Here is an 11,635-nt window from a genome sequence, read left to right as displayed (position 1 = left end):
GCCATCAATGCCAAAGGGGGAGATTGTTGGCATTATAACAGACAAGGGAGATTGTTGGCATTTCAATAAGGATATTGTGAAGGTTGTTGATGATTATGGATATAATTGCTTCAGGATGTCTACTGTCTTAATATTATTATTCTGTCATTGATGTCAAGAAATTGATTTTCTAATTCAGTATGATGTTGTCGTATCTTAAGAAGTATGATTTGATGAGTATAAAGATGTCGGTAAAAGACACAGAAAGAATATGATGAATAAGGGGAGAAATAAGTTATTCAATGGGCAACTATTACCAAGTCAGACAATGATGAGATCATGATGTTTAGATTGTTTTGATATCATACATATGTTATTGATTGTAAGGTTAATACTATACTATGTTACCAAGCAAAGAACCTAGTCGGTAAACCCTAAGGTTATCGTTATCAGTTAATGAAGGCGGAATGTCTACTGAGTGAAGTTTAGTATTTACCGAGTTGCAACCGAGTAATAACAGAATGCATTCAATGATTACATGCATTATTTAATGAAGGAAGTTGATGAGCTGGCTATGATTAAATGATTGGTATGCCGTGAATGAAGTTTGTTAAAGAATCTATGGCAAAGGAAAATCGGCAGGAAGATCTACAGCTTAGATTGAACCGCAATACCCTAGCACAAGTTCCAAGAAATGTATGCAAGTTCCAAGGCAGGGTAAAATGTTTTCAGATCGAAGGATACATTGAACCTGGACAAAGTTTGAAGATCTGATGGCTATGATTGATCATGGGAAATGTGATCAAGGAGATTAAGCGGTTAGCTATTGTTTATAAATAAGGAGCTATTGATAAACAATGTATGCGGGCAAGTGTATTCACAGGGATGCTACATAGTGATTACCGAGCACAGAAGCTTGAAGACCTGTTTGAATAACGGAGTATAGAGCCCAACAGATGGGCAAGATTAGTTCTATGTCTATATTGTATTGAGTAAATAAGAATCTGCTTTAGCATTTTAGATGTGAAGTTGCAGATAGATTTTATTACTGTTATTTTGTAAAGTGACAAAAAATCTCTTAACCGAGTGGACTTAACAGTCTTATTTGTAAAACCCTCTAGCAAGGTGACATTCTGATTGAGTGTTTGAAATCCTTTAACAAGGTCACTTCTAACAAGGTGAAGATCCTAACAGCTTTGAGGGAAATCCCTTAACCGGGTCACATCTAGCAATGTGTTTGTAATCTTTAACAGGATTTGCTTTTAACCGAGCATACTCTAGAAGAGTATATTTCTTAGTGGGTCCGAAATCCCACAGTGGTTTTTCCCTATTTGGGTTTCCACGTTAAATCTGGTGTTATGAGTGTTATGATGTTTATATACTTTTGAGTTTGCATGTTTGGCAATTTTGGTTATATTACTGAAGTATATGTTACCGAGGTTGAATCTGATGTTTTTATGGAAGATTAAGTTTGTATGATTCACCCCCCCCCCCTCTCATCTTATTAGCTTGGCATCTGTACTTAACATTAAGTATCAGAACTATCATTTTAGTCTAATATGTTTCAAGAGCTTTGATTCACATGATTTTTTCCTTTGCAACTTGTATATATGTGGCCCACTTTTTTTCAAGCTTCTATAACCATGAGTTAAGGTAGGTTTTGCATTTTCCTTCATAGCTATATTATTTACTAGAAAATTCTAGTTTGAATTGAAAGAATCATATGTCTATATTTAAAATAATTGTATGCACTTATATATAAATTTGATTTGAAGCCATAAATTATGAAAATGAAATCCTAAATTGATTAATATAAATCTTAAACCCTAATTCACTAAACTCTAAACTCTAGATTGTTAACATTAAACCCTAAACCATGTTAATGCAAAATTCTAAACTATATTTAGAAATAATTTAATTAACACCTAAATACTAAGTTAATGCAATTCACCAACTTAACAATTCAATCAGTTTAAATTATTATATCAGCAACTAATTTATTGTCTATATATTTATACTATCTAAACTCTAAATTGACAAAATTGATCTCTAGTAAATAGATCTATTAAATTTACAATTCACAAACTAACAATTCAATTTGTATTTATGAGATTGACGAGATGTTGTTTACAAGGATAGATCCCTTCTATTAATATAAAAAAAAAGGATAACAAGGATGTTAGCTATGATCATTGTGATTCATATTCCCTATTCATTACAATACAATTAATAAAAATCTATCAATACACTTCTTACTTTATTTTGACTAGCAACCACTACTTAACTTCTTAATCTTTGAATCATCTCTCCTTATTGCTGAGAGAACAATACAATATTATATATCACCAATTTTGTATATTTTCCAAATTAATCATCCTTTTGATAGGTTGGAGGATCATGAACTAGATTTCACCACACAGATCATAACAACAATAGTTCAGATCTCACAAGAAAAAATATGTATCCCAATTTTTGTCTACACTACCTTTGCAATCATCTCATTAATGTACTGTATTGAATCTCCCTCAATGTCAACAGACTTTACTCCCTTAATGTGCATATAGTTTAAGTCTTTCACACAAAGTGTTAAAGCTTTGTTGTTAGAGCATTCAAGTGATTTCTTTGAATGTTTCTTGTATTCTTTGAGGTAAATCTAATTGATAAATTTAATACTATCCTTTTAGTCATCATCGAATTGTCCCAATTGGAAAAAGAGCTAAGTGGGGGGCCTTTAAAATATGACTTCAACAAAAAATTATATTCACACATTTCAACCTAAATTTTCTTTTCCAGTTCATTTACGATCAACCTCTATTCCTTGAAAATTCATTTGTTCCTCCTCTTCCAAATATGTCACACTACCATAGAAAAGTCAGCATCCCACAATCACGTCCACATAGATTTGGTATATAACTCAGGTTATCCAATGAAAAGTGTGGAAAAAAAAAACCATTCCAACATGTCATTGTAGTGTCAAAAAATACGTATTGGTGCAATTTTACATTTATAAATTGAATCTGTTAAAATTCAAAAATTAATTATAAATTTTTATATCTTGATATCAAATATTTTATTCTACAAGCAACAAGTATGAGGTATTACCAATTTGTGATTTAAATTTTAGTATAATTCTTCTAGACAATAGCATTATGCATGGATATTGACGCAACGTACTAGTGTCTATGCATGGACATTGACGCAATGTGCTAGTGTCTAGTGAATTTTCGAGATCCCAAAGGGCACTTTCTACATGAACCATTTACAACATGTGTTGTAACACCCAAACAAGAAAATAATATTTCTTTTCACCCATTCAAGCAAACAAAAACCTTCTTCTTTCACTTTTTAATATAGATTTTCACTCTCCAAACAAAAAAAACTCTCTCATTAAGAGGAAATTTTCTATTGGACTCTTCTCAGTCATTACAACACTTCTAAAGAAAGTGTTTTAGTTATTGTGATCTCTTTCTCAAATTTGTATCTCATTGTCAAATATATTAGAAGTATCATAAGGAGAGCCTAAGCTATTGATAATGCCTTTCATTTTGCATCTCCCTTATTTTGCATTTGTAAAATAAATCTTGGTATCACAATTTATATTTTTATCATTCTATCAAATTTATCTAAATCATGGTGATTTTTTCTATAGACTAGGGTTGACACCATACTAGATATCTAATCTTTGTAATGTTGCTTTTATTTCCTTAATATAGTTAGGATTTAAAAGTTATCTTTAATAATCTTTTATCATATTTATCTTTGGCTATTTATGGAAGTTGGAAGATAAAAACAAGGGTTTGATTGATCAACTAACCGCTAAACAACCCTCATTTTTCTCATCTTGTGCTTATACAAGTTTAAAAGTTCCTAATACTTGAAATGAGAATTCCAAAAAAAATTAAGTTGATTGTTGAAGGACAACAACAAGACACAAGGACATCCACATTATGCATTGACGATTGAAACTGAAAGTTTCACTGTTTGGTACTAAGTTGCTTTTGTTTGTGAATTTATCTTCAGTAAGAAGTATGTTTTTATTTATCTCTATAGATTTAATATAAGTCAACTTTACTTCTTTCTTTATTACTAATTAGTTGGAAAGAAAGCTCTTTCTTTTAGCCTAGATTATCTTTAACATTCCTTTTAAAAAAATCCTTTCTACGTACAAAAATAAAAGTATGATTTAGGCTACCCTAAGGTAATACAAGGATTTGTTGTTTACATTAGTTATCTTCTTCAGGGATCAAATTTATTACAATATGTTTTGGTGATTGACTTCTATAAAGCATGTTTCCTTTATATCGCATTTGTGTCTTCTTTACAACATTCTATTCTTCTTTCTTGAGTTTGGTAAATATATGTCATCTAAAAATATTGGATCTCTTTCTCTAAACTTTTCATGGATTTGAAAATGAATTTTCTAAAGAAGTTTTTGGTATACTAGATGAAATACTTAAAATAAACAATTATATTTAAAATTCTAAAATTCAAGTCTATAATACAAAAATAATTTGAATCAATTGATCCACAATTCTAAAAATAAATAAAATTATAATTATAATTAAAAAACTTCATTCTCACATATGCGCTTATTAGTGCTTATGTGAGGACACTAATGAAAAGTGAACCCAAAAATATTAAAAAATTAGAAAGCACCATTATATTGATAAAGGAAAGAAAGAATGTGGATTTATTGAATTTCCTCCATTTTAAGCCCAAAAATATATCATCTCACAATGGAATAAATATTTTTTTTAATATATTTGTTAAGGCATTGAGAATTTGGGGAAGGTTTATTCTTTAAGCCTTCCCCACAATTTTAAACTTTTAGTCTAACATAAAATGGTCAAACATTTAATATTGAAGATCAAATTTTTCACATGTTTCCTACTATGATACAATGTTTCTTTCTTTTTTGATGCCTTCCTTAAGGATTCACATTTAATATTGAAGACCAAATTCTTCATATGTTCCCTACTGCAACGTTTTTTCCTTTTTTTGATAAACTTAAATCTTAAGCAAGAAAGAAAAACTAATTAATTCTCAATCAGATAGAAAAAAGAATTAATTTTTAACCTAGTAATTTATCGATCTAATATCAAATGTATTTATATTTTCAATTGACAAGAGTGGGGTATATTTGTTTTTATTAGGTCATTCATAAAAATTCAAAATCTTTGAAAATATGGAAAAAAAGATAAAACAAGAATCTAATTACAAACAATTATGATAGAATGCATAGCTTGGGTTTATGATTTTTGTGGACGAATTATCAACATGAACTTATATTTCATTTTTTTTTTTGATCGGTAAAGGCAAAGCCAGATTATATTAAGAATATATAGAATTTACAGAGCAATAGTTTTAGCAGAGTCCCAAAAAGTGCATCCAATTCCTTCTTTTAAGAGAGAAGGAATACAAGCAAACACTCCATATGAAAGTCGAGAAAACCCTTAAAAAACAAGAGATTAAGTCTAAAAGACAAAAGCTTACTGCCTTATTTACGAGTAAACAAAAAACCGCTCGAGAGACATAATAAAAAACATAAGGGAGCTAGAGGGGCCTAGCTTGCAATTTCCTGTTGAGCTTCAAATGACGGGTACTCCTTCCTCGCTCGACCGCGTCCTCTGATCGGAGGGCGACCTCTACCACGGCCAATTCCAGTCCCACGGCGACCCCTGCAAGCACGACCCTTGCTAGCCTGTTCCAAATGAGGGTTTTCATCTTTTGGTTTCGGAGGCAGAATACCGTTGAGTCTTGCAAACTGAATAAGATCCTCCTCCCTTCCAAGGTCGTCTGAGTTCTCTCCCTGAAACCGCCATTTGAGATAGCCAAGACCAACACCCGCAAAAACTCTGTGCCTATCCAGGTCCTTCCCTTTCAAGTCAAGCAGGAAGGGATAATACTTAATCAATTCTCCATGAGCATTGAAGAGGATTCTATCCCCTAGCCGAGGGGCCCCAGAATCATGAATTGCTTTGTTTAGAATTTCCTGGAGCTCTTGAGTGACTTCCTCCGGGAAGAGCTTGGTGAGGGACCAGACTGCCTGCTTGGCAAGTTTTAGGTCAAGCAAGGAGGCAATGAACCTTGAGGAAATGCTGGTGTTGTCCCGAGGATATTCATCTCTGTTGAGGTGACCACTCCCCAAGATCATCTTCATGGCCAAAATGAGGGGAAAATCCGAGAAGAGGAGGAGACGCTTGAGCCTTAAGTCTGTGATTTTCCTGAAAGAAACTTGGTGTGTAGATGCCGAGAGAGAGATTGGAGTGTCTGCTCCAAAACAGCAAGTGGGTTTGGGATACATGCTCATGATGAAGCCAAAAGGAGGGTCGGACGCCATGAGGGGCGAAGCCCAGTGACCAACAAAGAAAGAGAAGGACTCCGAGATGAAAAGCAAAAAGAAGGGAATGAACGCGGAATGCATATTGAATGAACTCATAAATGACATAAATTCTTCCATTGAAAGAACTGAAATTTCATTTTTTTCTATAAGATCCTCATTCTCACATAAAACACAACAAACCACACCGCCCTTTTATCTCTCCTCCCAACTCTAATTGACTTTGAAACTATCCCAACTCTAAATATTTGGTGGGTTTGATTCCAACCACAGTTGTTTGAGCTCCAATCTCTTTCTGTACAGAACAACTTTTATTGTGTTATTCTAAGATTGCATATGCATTACAGAGTAGAAAACATATTTTCCCGGCACCATAGGCAGATCCCTTATAGCACAGTAAAGATAACTGGATTAAAACAGATGAGAAATTTTAGCAGAAGCTAGACACTTTGAGTGTAGGAATTGCAAAGATGTTTTCTTTTCTGGAAAGAGCTGCTCCAAATGCTTCACTCATGTCAAGTTTGGATGGATCACCTTCAACCCTCCAATGGAAGCAGTGCATCATCTGAGCCAAAGTGAGCTCTACAGTCCCCATGGCCATTAGAGCCCCTGGGCATCCCCTTCTTCCTGCTCCAAATGGAAGCATCTCAAAATCTTGGCCTTTGATATCAATATCTTTGCCTATAAACCTTTCTGGCTTAAATGTCAAGGGATCCTCCCATACAGCTGGATCTCTTCCAATTGCCCATACATTTACCATAAGCCTTGTCTTTGCAGGCAAAATAAAGCCCTGAACTCCCACAGTGCAAGCTTTTGTAGATTCATGTGGCACCAGCAATGGCGCTGGGGGATGTAGTCTTAAGGACTCTTTTACCACACATTGCAGGTATTCTAATCTAGGAAGATCAGATTCTCTTACTGTTCAGTGTTTTCCTACTACAGACTCAATTTCTTCCTGCAGTTTTGCTGCAATGTGGGGATTTCTTAGCATTTCGCTCATTGCCCATTCCAATGTAGTAGATATGGTATCTGTTCCAGCAATGAACAAATCCTGCCCCAAAAAACTCTTTATACATTAGATAAGTTCAAAAAGGATGACTTTGAAAATGAAATGTGTATCTTTCATTTGAGGCCACCCAAATTTGATGGATGAAAACCATTAGATTTACACAATCTATGAGAATTTATGAGAATTTTTTTTAATTAAATTGTTTAGGAGAAAAATTTACATTCATAATCTATCATGAAGAATAAGGGAATTCCAAAAATATTTTCGATTCTATAAATAGAGAAAGGGCCTTGATCTCGAAAGTCAATAACAAAACAGCAGAACAAGGCCTGAACAGCCTAGACCAAACTCAAAAACTGGCACTTAGGCCAGGACTACCACCTAAAACAAAAGGCAGGCACACAGGTCTTAAGCATAGACTTATGAATATCTTATCAGGAGATGCATGCAGGCCAGTTAGACAAAAACAACGAACGAAAAAACAGTAAAAAAAGCATCATAAACCATCAATCTTTAGAACCATTGATAAGGTTCCAGTTCCTGATGATAGATCAGGATGTACGTAACAATAGATGGGCTGTAAGTTTTCAAATGTAAAGGACATATGACATCCTGCAAAAAAGTTGAGCTTAATGGTCACATCCTTCTCAAATAGAAAGGGTTAAAAACTTGGGAAGTGCATGTTGCATAAGTGTAGTCCTATAAAGGGCTAATCATTTTCCCAAGTAACTAAGAGTGGCCAGATACTAATACTTTTTATTTTGTGTGATTGATTGGCCTTTTTTGAAGACTAACTGGTATAAAAAATAGCAGAGTTGTAAAATCTGAAGGAGATTGTTCAAGGAGTTTTTAAAGACTAACTGGTATAACAAATGGCAGAGTTGTAAAATCTGAAGGAGATTATTCTAGGAGTTGAGTTTAATTGGTTAAAATGTTGAGTTTTCAATATAAAGATCTAAGTTCAAATTTCAAAAGAACATCTAATATGAAATTTTAATTTGGGACTCTTGGTCTTCCATAATTACTTTCTAATATGAAGGTGATTTCTAAATAAATAATTTCTAAATTGTGAATCTTAATCTTCCATAAATCCAAACCTGATTTCTATTTGAACAGACCCACTTGTGTATCTCCCCCCTATATTCAGATTATATAGAAGACCTAGAGCACTTTAAACCCCTGCTTGGGCAGGAGGCTAGCCAATTGAGTGCTGACCAGGTTTTTCTTTATCCAGTCAAACAAGCAGTCCCACCATATATATACATGTACATGTGCATATATATATATATATATATATATATATATATATATATATATATGTTTTAAGTACATAGCAGTCAGGGTAAGGAGAGGGGTCTGTTCTAGTCAGATTCAGACGCATAGATGTTTGGACAGTGGTGTCAATTTCAATGACTTTTATTTTTTATTTTTTATTATAGAGGTGGTTTTTAAATAAGTGGATTTCTAAGTTGTGACTCTTGATTTTCCATAAATGATTTCTATTGTGATTGTTTAAAAAGAACTGATATTAATCTTATAACCTCAATGCTTGTTATAAGAGCAATGCTTGTAATCAATTAACAATATGAAACAATCTTTAAGAAGATTTAGGGAAAAAAAATAGAAACTCAATTATTTCTACACCAAAAATCATTACGTACAAAAATGATTGCTTTAATATTCTCAATGTGATGTCCTCTGCACCACTGGCAGCCATATCCAGCAGCACGTCTATGATGTCATTCACTCTTGACTCCTGCATGCTCTCGCCGTTATCTTTAACATGTTGGTCTATAATCTTCTGGACAACTCTGTCAAAAAACAAGTGAGCCTTCTTCATTCGCCTCTTGATGCCCTGCAGGTCAAGCCAATCTATGTAAGGAAGAAAGTCTCCAATGTTGAATTCCAGGATGGTACCAGCGACCTCCTTCATCATATCTCTGAGCTCTCCACCACAACCCACCACATCATCCTCACAATATCTTTTTCCTGCCAGAAGTCGCCAAATGATAGTGGAAGTGAGGAAAGTTATGATCTTGCTCACATTCACACCAACTCTTCCCTGCTCACTCTTCTCCCAGAGCCTCCACATCGCTTCAGAAATCTGTTCTTCTCGAATGGATGTGAAGGACTGCAATCTTTTGGCACTCAGCAATTCATTCACACAGATCTTTCTCATGAGTTTCCAGTATGATCCCGACGGAGCAAATGCAATGTCCTGGTAATTGTAGGCCAGGTATTTTCCAGCTGCCGTTTTGGGTCTGCTCGCAAAAGCCAAATCATGAGTTTTTAGAAACTCTTTGGCCATCTCTGCAGAAGATACCACCACAGTGGGAAAATATCCGAGCTTCAGATAAAGAATTGGGCCATGCTTGTTAGCCATCTGTTGAAGAGATCGATAGGGAAATTCTCGCAACTGGAGGAGATTTCCAATGATAGGCCATGCAAATGGACCAGGGGGTAATCTTGATGCTCTTAGATTTCTTCTCAATAGGTACAAGAAGCAGAACAAAAGTAAGGATGTGAATGCTATAGCTTTTGCATTGGAAATAGCTGCTACTTCTTCAATCAATACAGATAATGCCATGTTCAAGCACAAGAATGCCTGTCTCTAATGTTGAGGAGTCTGTATATTTATTTATCTCCATTTCTGAGTACCATCGACTGGGTAAGTGTTTACTTGGTCAAGGGAGAAGTGTTAGTTAATGGGTGACCATCTTGCAAGTTATATTTGTATTTATTTATTATTTTTTATAAAATTTGACTACATTGAAAATGGCATTCTATTAGAGGGAATGCCAAGATTCTTTTGAGTGGAATTTTTTAATATTTCTCATTTATGGTATAATGTATTGTGTAGGAACATCTCTCATTTCTAACAGCAACTCTTTAGGGTGGGTGGTTAACCTTATGCATCTCTATAAGAATTATTGTATAATGAATTTGTATTTATTTATTATTTTGATAAAATGTGATTATATAGAAAAGGAGATTCTATTAGAGGGAATGTCAAGATTCCTTTAAATGAGGTTTTTAAACATTTGTCATTTATTGTATTATGTATTGTGTAAGAACATCTCTCATATCTAAGAGTAAATACAAAGAGAGTTCAAAATCTTCATTAGGGTAGAGATGAATTTGATAGTTGGTTGCTTTGTCACAACTCTTTGGAAATGGTTGACCCTATACATAATAAAATTGTCAGCCATTCTAAAAATTGCTATACTTGGTTCAATTGTAGTTCAATTGTAGAAAGAGAGGAGATAGAAAATTAAGCAAACCAGATAGATTTTATGTTTCCCCCAACCTTTCTTTGGTCCATTAAACATTTGTCATTTATTGTATTATGTATTGTGTAAGAACATCTCTCATATCTAAGAGTAAATACAAAGAGAGTTCAAAATCTTCGTTAGGGTAGAGATGAATTTGATAGTTGGTTGCTTTGTCACAACTCTTTGGAAATGGTTGAGTCTATACATAATAAAATTGTCAGCCATTCTAAAAATTGCTATACTTGGTTCAATTGTAGTTCAATTGTAGAAAGAGAGGAGATAGAAAATTAAGCAAACCAGATAGATTTTATGTTTCCCCCAACCTTTCTTTGGTCCATGATCTATTGGGGTTGTATGTTCATGTGGATCTTTCATAAACCCTCTTGTATCATTATCCTATTGTGTGTAACATTTGTCTATCTCAATCTAAATAATGATAATTGTCTCATATTTAAGCTTAACATCTCCCATTTAAAAAATCCTATTTGCTTAGCTACCCTAGAGGGGATTTGGAACTCTCTTCCTAAACCTAGTGAAGGATATTCTTGGATTGAATGGTGGTGTATTGCCATTAATCAATGCACTTGTTTCCTTTGCTCATTGGGTGAACAAATGGCTTGGCAATGAAAACATAAAGAAAAATCTCTCCAAGGGGAACTTGTTCATGCCATAAAACTTCTCAATGTTGACCTTGCGAATATTAATTTGCAAACTTATATTGCTACTACTGAAGCTTAGCTATGCAAAATTGATAATTACAGAGGTCAGGGGATCAATGTTAGATCCAAGTTACATTGGATAAAAGAAAGTACAAGGGTATTAATTACTTTTTTAATTATCTCAATTTTAAACACAAAAATGAAAATATTGGTGCTATAAAGGATGAATCTGATACTGTTTATTCTGAGTCTACTAATATATGCAATCTATTCAAACAATTCTATGAAAATCTCTTCAAAGATGATCACTGGCAATATAGTCAAGATGCCCTTGAGGATATGGTTAGAGGTTGTATTCCTAGCCAATAGATTTGGA

General features: G+C 33.8%; 1 pseudogene; it reads right to left on the bottom strand.

Moving 5' to 3' along the window:
• Positions 1 to 6,536: 6,536 nt before the first annotated feature.
• Positions 6,537 to 10,025, bottom strand: LOC131040309 (cytochrome P450 750A1-like; annotated as a pseudogene).
• Positions 10,026 to 11,635: the final 1,610 nt, after the last annotated feature.

The sequence above is a fragment of the Cryptomeria japonica genome, chromosome 4 (genome assembly GCF_030272615.1).
Source record: "Cryptomeria japonica chromosome 4, Sugi_1.0, whole genome shotgun sequence".
Lineage (NCBI taxonomy): Eukaryota > Viridiplantae > Streptophyta > Pinopsida > Cupressales > Cupressaceae > Cryptomeria > Cryptomeria japonica.
The sequence above is the reverse complement of the archived record's forward strand: the minus strand, read 5'-3'. Positions and strand labels throughout refer to the sequence as shown.